This window comes from Nicotiana attenuata, unplaced genomic scaffold (genome assembly GCF_001879085.1).
Source record: "Nicotiana attenuata strain UT unplaced genomic scaffold, NIATTr2, whole genome shotgun sequence".
NCBI lineage: Eukaryota > Viridiplantae > Streptophyta > Magnoliopsida > Solanales > Solanaceae > Nicotiana > Nicotiana attenuata.
Genome location: NW_017673509.1, coordinates 74,725 through 82,178, shown reverse-complemented (window position 1 = coordinate 82,178; position 7,454 = coordinate 74,725).

Below are 7,454 nucleotides of genomic sequence, written 5' to 3'. Positions count from 1 at the left end.
TTGTGGACGTAGGTCAGTTGACCGAACCACGTTATATGTTTGTCTCTTTTGGTAGATTTCTCTTTGTTGTCTGATTTATCGTCGTTGAAGGTTTGCTTTGCTAGCTTCCGCATGACACCTGATTTTTCGGTCCAACAAGTGGTATCAGAGCGATGTTCAAGACAGGTTCATCTTGGCGTGTTCAGTTCTAGCTGCAACATATTTGACGATAATCGTGATTTTTCGTCTGAGAAATTTGACCGGAGTGCTACGCTCGTTGAGACAAACTTTGTGGTGGAGATCTGGAGATGCGACCTGTTGAAGGCTATATGAAGAAGGTGGAACAAGTTTATTTTTTCAGAAAATTCAGGCCAAGGGGGAGAATTGTTAGGTGTTTGCCATAATTTTCTTACCATATTTGATTTTCCTATCTCTTGAAGGAAAAGGGCAATATAATTACCTTATTTGGGTTTTTCGTTTTGTAAAAGGAAATTATAAATCTCCAAGTCCTTTTTCTTGTAGGAAAAGGTTTGGACTTCTATAAATTGAGGATTCTTCCTTCTCATTCAGTAGCATCCACAATGTAGACATAGGGGGCTTGAGAGTCTTGTTTAGGGGGAGAATTTTACGGGACAAATGTTATTGTGTCACTTGTGTTTGCCTCTTCGTGAGGTTGTTCTCTCGATATTTTGTACTCTCTTTTATTATAGTGGATTGCTCATTTCCGTTGTGGACGTAGGTCAATTGACCGAACCACGTTAAATGTTTTTGTCTCTTTTGGTAGATTTCTCTTTGTTGTGTGATTTATCGTCGTTCAAGGTTTGCTTTGCTAGCTTCCGTATGACACATGATTTTATGACAACTGGTATCAGAGCCCAGGTTCAGTGGGACGAGTATGGAGATGGCAGAGTGATGGTGCGGGGCGGCACGCACACAAGAAGAAGCTAGTTGCGGGCTTCGGTTGCCATAATACTCTAACAATGTGGGTGGCACACAGTAATCTCGAAAATTGACCCGTGGATCGTGGTAATGGGCCACGTGGAACTTAGTTCGAGGGGGAGATTGTTGGGTTTGGAACAAAGTACCACATTGGTAGCTGAAAAGATTGGGAGTCTACATATAAGGTGTAGGGATCTCTTAATGGTGTGAGGCCTTTTGGGAACAACCGTGCGGGCTTGGCCCAAAGCGGATAATATCACACCATGTTAAGAGTGTCAGTGGGCCGTTTTAGCCCAATAATATCTTCATCTGATATTTATACCTGCAACGACCCGACCTATCGTTCTGAGCAATTGCACTTCACTTGTTACTTTTCGAGTATGAGTTGCTCCGTATGATGTATCATGACTTATGTGAATCGTCAGTTTTGGTTTTCAGGTTATCGTAATTAATTTGGAAGAATGATTCTCAGCTTAAAGTTTTAAATTTGAAAGGTTTGACCAAGTTTTGTCTTTTTAGTATTTGACCTCGGATTGGATTTCTGATGGTTCTGTTAGCTCCATTTAGTGATTTTGGACTGAGGAGCGCGTCCAGATCGTGATTTGGAGGTCCGTAGTGGAATTCGGCTTGAAATGGCGAAAGTTAAAATTTTGGAAGTTTGACAGGGAGTGGACTTTTTGATATCGGGGTCGAATTCCGATTCCGGAAGTTGGAGCAGGTCCGCAATGTCAAATGTGACTTGTGTGCAAAATTTGATGTCAATCGGGCATGATTTGATAGGTTTCGGCATCGGTTGTGGAAGTTGAAGTTTCAAAGTTCAATGATTTCGAATTGAGGTGTGATTCATCGTTTCGACGTTGTTATGTGTGTTTTGAGGCCTCGAGTAGGTCCGTGTTATGTCATTGGACTTGTTGATATATTTGTTCGGGGTCCCGAGTGGCTCGGGTGAGTTTCGAACGAGGTTCGGATCATTTTCATTTCATGTTGCATTGCTGAAGATTTCTGGTTCTGGTATGACCGCACCTGCGACTGGTTTGTGCACTTGCGATGGCTGCAGATGTGAGCCAAGCGTCGCAAATGCGAGATTCATCGAGGAGTGAAGGTCTGCAGGTGCAGAGGTATTTGCGCAGAAGTGCGACCGCAGATGCGGTCATGGCCATCGCAGAAGTGGCCTGTCTCGCAAATTCGAGCCCTTTTTGCCGCAAAATCGAAGGTCGCAGATGCGAAAGTGCTGGGCAGAGTCATAAAAATCGAGGGTGTCACGACCTAAAACCCAGACCAGGTCATGATGGCGCATCTCTTGAAGACAAGGCTGGACGGCACAATACCCATATTAACCCTTTAATCATTAATAGTCATTTCAAAGCCTTTAATTAAACAAATTCTTCATAATATAAGTTTAAATGAACAGTGCGGAAATAACATACCGGCCCGACATCGGGGTGTCACTAGTCATGAGCATCTACTACAACTGCCTAACTATATCAAGACCAACATGGTCGGGAAATGTCACAATTTATACATAAGGAATAATAAGGAGGGAGAAAGCAGAGCCGCGATCGTCGGGCAGCTACCTTGCTAACTCCGATGAAAACTGCCACCAAGCTCAGAAAAATACCTGAATTTGCACACAAGGTGCAGGGAGTAATGTGAGTACTCCAACCCAGTAAGTAATAAAAGTAAATAAAGTCTGAGCAATAAGAAACGATGAATTCCATATTTATGATAAGCTCAATAAGCACAACAGGCTTTCAAATCAGAATACGAGTCAATCGTCACATTTAAAGTCCGGCTTTTTGTAAAAATCATTTGAAAATACCTTCCAATAGTTTCAGTAGGGGTCCAGTACCATTTATAATAAAAGAGATGAAAACCATAATCGGCCCTTCGGCAAAAACATAGTTCGTAAATAGCCCCTCGGGCAGAACAGGAATCATAAACACCTCATAACATGAAAATCTCAGTGAAAATACATAGCCAAATCAGTAATTAGATTCTGAACATCTCATAAAACCCCAGCTTACATGAAAGCTATTCAAAAACATTTGTTCAACATTTTTGATAGAGGCTCGGTAGAAAGATGAGTGAAAGCAGTAAACAAATCAGTATGTTCGATAGAAACTCACTTTAAAGAGGAGTGAAAATCAATAAGTTCATAAGCAGGCCCCTTAGGCAAAACATCACTCATGTGCATGTATATATATTTATTGCCCCTCGGGCAAGCCTCTCAGTCACTCGTGACTCATCTCTTACCAATCAGCGCTCCCACTCAGCACTCACACTCAATGGGTACCATATAGTAACCGCTGCGGCGCGCAGCCCGATCCATATATCTCGTCGACGGCGCTCACTGGGGTGTGCAGACTCCGGAGGGGCTCCTACAGCACAAGCGCTATATCACAGCGGCGTGCAGCCCGATCCATCCATACATACATACATACATATATATATATATATATATATATATATATATATATATATATATATATTGCTGCAGCATGCAGCCCGATCCATAAATATAAAAATCCTTGCAAACGGGCCCTCGGCCTCTCTGTAACGACCCGACCGGTCGTTTTGAGCTTTTGCACTTTGGTCGCCAGTTCTCGGGCATGACTTGCCCCGTGTAATGTATTATGACTGATGTAGATCGTTGGTTTTGGTTTTCAGGAAATTTGGAATGAATTTGAAAGAATAGTCTCAGTTGAAAGCTTTGAATTTAAAGGTTTGACCAAGAGTTGACTTATTTGTATATGAGTTCGGATCGGAATTTTTATAATTTGGTTAGCTTCGTTGGGTGATTTATGACTTAGGAGTGTGATCGGAAGTGGTTTTGGAGGTCCGGCGTAGAATTAGGCTTGAATTGGCGAAGTTAGCATTTTGGCGATTTTCGGTTGATAGGTGAGATTTTGATCCGAGGGTCGGAATGGAATTTTGAAAGTTGTTGTAGCTTCGTTATGTGATTTGGGATGTGTGTGCAAAATTCTAGGTCATTCGGATGTGGTTTGGTTGGGTTTTTGATCAAAAGCGTGTTTCGGAAGTTTTTGGAAAGCTTTGGCTTGAATTCGATGTGAATTGATGGATTTGGTGTTGATTAGGGTGTTTTGATGATTGGAACAAGTTTGAATAAGGTTTTAGGAAGTGTTGGTACTTTTGGTTGAGGTCTCGGGGGCCTCGGGATGGTTTCGGATGGCTAACAGGGAGAATTTGGACTTATGAAATTTCACAAAATCTGCTGCTTCTGGGGTTTTCGCACCTGCGGCTTGGGAACCCCAGGTGCGGTTCCGCAAGTGCGAGGGAGGAGATCGCATATGCGAGAGTTAGTGTGATGGGCAGTTTCCACAGAAGCGGTCGAGGAGGCCGCATCTGCGAAGCCGCAGATGCGGAAGAACTGTCGCAGAAGCGACTTTTGGATTTTTAAGTGAGATCCGCAGAAGTGGACTTGTAACCGCAAATGCGTTACCGTAGAAGCGGTGGAGGGTGGCAGATGTAAAAACCCCTGGGCAGACTGCATATAAATCCTTTCTTCGCGATTTTTGAAGGGTTTCACCATTTTTAACTTCGGATTGAGAGCTTTTGGTCCATTTTGAAGGGAGATTTCAAGAGAACTTCGATAAGGTAAGGGTTTTGGACCTAAAACACATTTCTATGGTAATATTTCATGGATTAAGACTGAAATTAAAGGAATTTAAGGGCTAAAAATGAAGGATCAGGGCTTGAGAATAAGAGGCCTTAAATTGAGGATTTGAGGGGTCATTTGAACTCCGATTTTGGTATTCTTGATCTACATAGACTCGTGGGGAGATGAGGAACTTATTGATGTTAAAATTTCTGAGTTTCGAGAAGTGGGACCGGGGCTCGGGTTTTGCTAATTTCAGGATTTTTGGTATTTTTCGATTGTTTTCGCTTGGGCTTTGTTCCCTTAGCATATTGTGACGTATTCGTTCTAATTTTGGATAGATTCGACGCGCGTGGAGGCCGATTCGAGGGGCAAAGGCGTCGCGAGCTAGAGATGTAGCTGGTTCGAGGTAAGTAATGATTGTAAATACTGTCCTGAGGGTTTGAAACCTTGGATTACACATCGTTGTGTTACTTTGAGGTGACTTACACGCTAGATGACGAGCGTGGGGTAGAGCACCGCTGGGGATTGTGACCTAGTCCTTCCCGAACGAGTACTTTAATGCGTATTTGATAGTTAATTGTTTGATGTTATTATATTTTGGGTTGTATGCCATGTTTGGGGCCTTGTGCCGACTTGTTGAGACCCTTAGGGGCATTTTTACTATCTATCCTCATTCTAAATGTGTTGAAAGAATGTCCTCAGTCATGTGTTACCTGTTTATTACTAAAATCTGGCTTTATCACTATATTCTTAAAATGTGGAAACTGTTTTGGGCCGAGTTCCCTGTTTTATTGAGATAGACCGAGGGTCTGATTGTGAGATTGATGACTGAGATATACTGAGAGTCTAATGGTGAGGTTAATGACTGAGAGAGGCCGAGGGTCTAGTTGTGAGGATTATATATCTATGGATCGGGCTGCACGCCGCAGCAATATATATATATATATATATATATATATGGATACGGATCGGGCTGCACGCCGCAACAATACTTATATGGGTCGGGCTGCAAGCCACAGCAATATTGTGCTTGGGCCGTAAGGGGCCCCTCCCGGAGTCTGCACACTCCCAGTGAGCGCCGTCGACAAAGTATATAGATCGGGCTGCACGCCGCAGCGATATATGGATCGGGCTGCACGCCGCAACGGTTACTATATGGTACCTATTGAGCGTGAATGTTGAGTACGAGTACTGATTGGTAAGAGCTGAGTCACGAGTGACAGAGAGGCTAGCCCGAGGGGCGATAGATATATATACATGCATATGAGTGATGTTTGCCTGAGAGGACTGTTTATGAACTTATTGATTTCACTCCTCTTTAAAGCGAGTTTCTATCGAATATGTTGATTTATTGACTGTTTTCACTCATCTTTATATGAGCCTCTGTCGGAAAGTTGAGCAACTGTTTTAAAACAACTTTTATTAAACTTGGGTTTATGAGATGTTCAGAAATTAATCACTGATTTGGCATTTGGTTATTTCCACCGAGGTTTTCAAGTTATGAAGTGTTAATAATTACTGTTTTGCCCGAGGGGCTGTTTTACGAACTATGCTTTGCTCGAGGGGCCGATTATGGCTTTAATCTCTATTATTACTTTAAATGGTATTAAACCCCTACTGAAACTGCTGGAAAGTATTTCAAAAATGATTTTTACTAAAAGTTGGATTTTAAAATAAGGAAGGTTGACTCGTATTGTGATTTGAAAGCCTGTTGTGTTTATTGAGCCTAACGTGAATGTGGATTCATTGTTTCCTACTGCTCAGCCTTTATATACTCTTATTACTTACTGGGTTGGAGTACTCACATTACTCCCTGCACCTCGTGTGCAGATGCAGGTATTTATTCTCCCGGTAGCGGGTTTTGGCAGATCGGAGGCAGAGTTATAGGAGTTTACCGAGGTGACTGCCAGCGTTCGCAGCACCGCTTTTTCTCTCTTTTGTTCATTATTCCTGTTTTGTATATTTTAGACCATGTAGTTTTATTTACACTCTAATAGATGCTCGTGACTTGTGACACCCCTATTAGGGCTGTGTTGGGTTGTACTTCCGCTAATCAATGTCATTAAATCATATTTAGGCTGCTTATGAACTGCTTAACTGCTTAAATGAGTTGTTCAGTAATGGTCTGGCTGCCTTGTCTTCACGAGAGGCGCCATCACGCCCGAAGAGTGGGTTGGGTCGTGACAAGTTGGTATTAGAGCCTAGGTCACATAGGTCTCATGAGTCATGAGCAGATTTAGTAGAGTCTCGGAGATTGGTACGGAGACGTCTGTACTTATCCTCGAGAGGCTGCAGAACCTTTAGGAAAACTTCATATTCTTAAATTCTTATCGTGCGTCCTTTGATTCAGCTTGAAAAGTAACTCTTGAAATTCTTTCCACGCGTTCGTATGCGCGCATGAGCGCTCAGTATCAGATGTGCATCGATGCTTGTGATTTCCCTGATCGAGGGGCGAGATGTGATCTCCGTGAGTTTGATGCTGGGCCAGTCTAGAGGACTTGAGGTCGGATCTTTGCCTATGGCTTGAGCACCAAGGTGCTGATTGTATGAGCAAGTGTTTTGAACCTATATGTTCGATATTGTTCCTATTAGTGGAAGTGACGGCTGGATAGCTACGTGACGAGTATGTTAGTACTGCGAGATGTATCTAAGTGACTGCGTACGGTTTATGACGGTGGAAGGTATACAGAAATGTTAGCTGAAGGCAAAGCAGGTGGGTTAGCTCCTGCAAAGAGTTCTGGGGTTGTGTGACCCTTATGTGATTGTTAGAAGATCTCATGTGCAAGTGAAATGTAAGTGCTGAAATTTGAAAGTTTGGGTCGCTTAAGAGAGTGGGCTTAACTGTTGCGAGACTTGCCGAAGATTTAAAGTACTAGATGATTTGTGTTTACACAAGCTTACAAAGGATTTGAGTTTA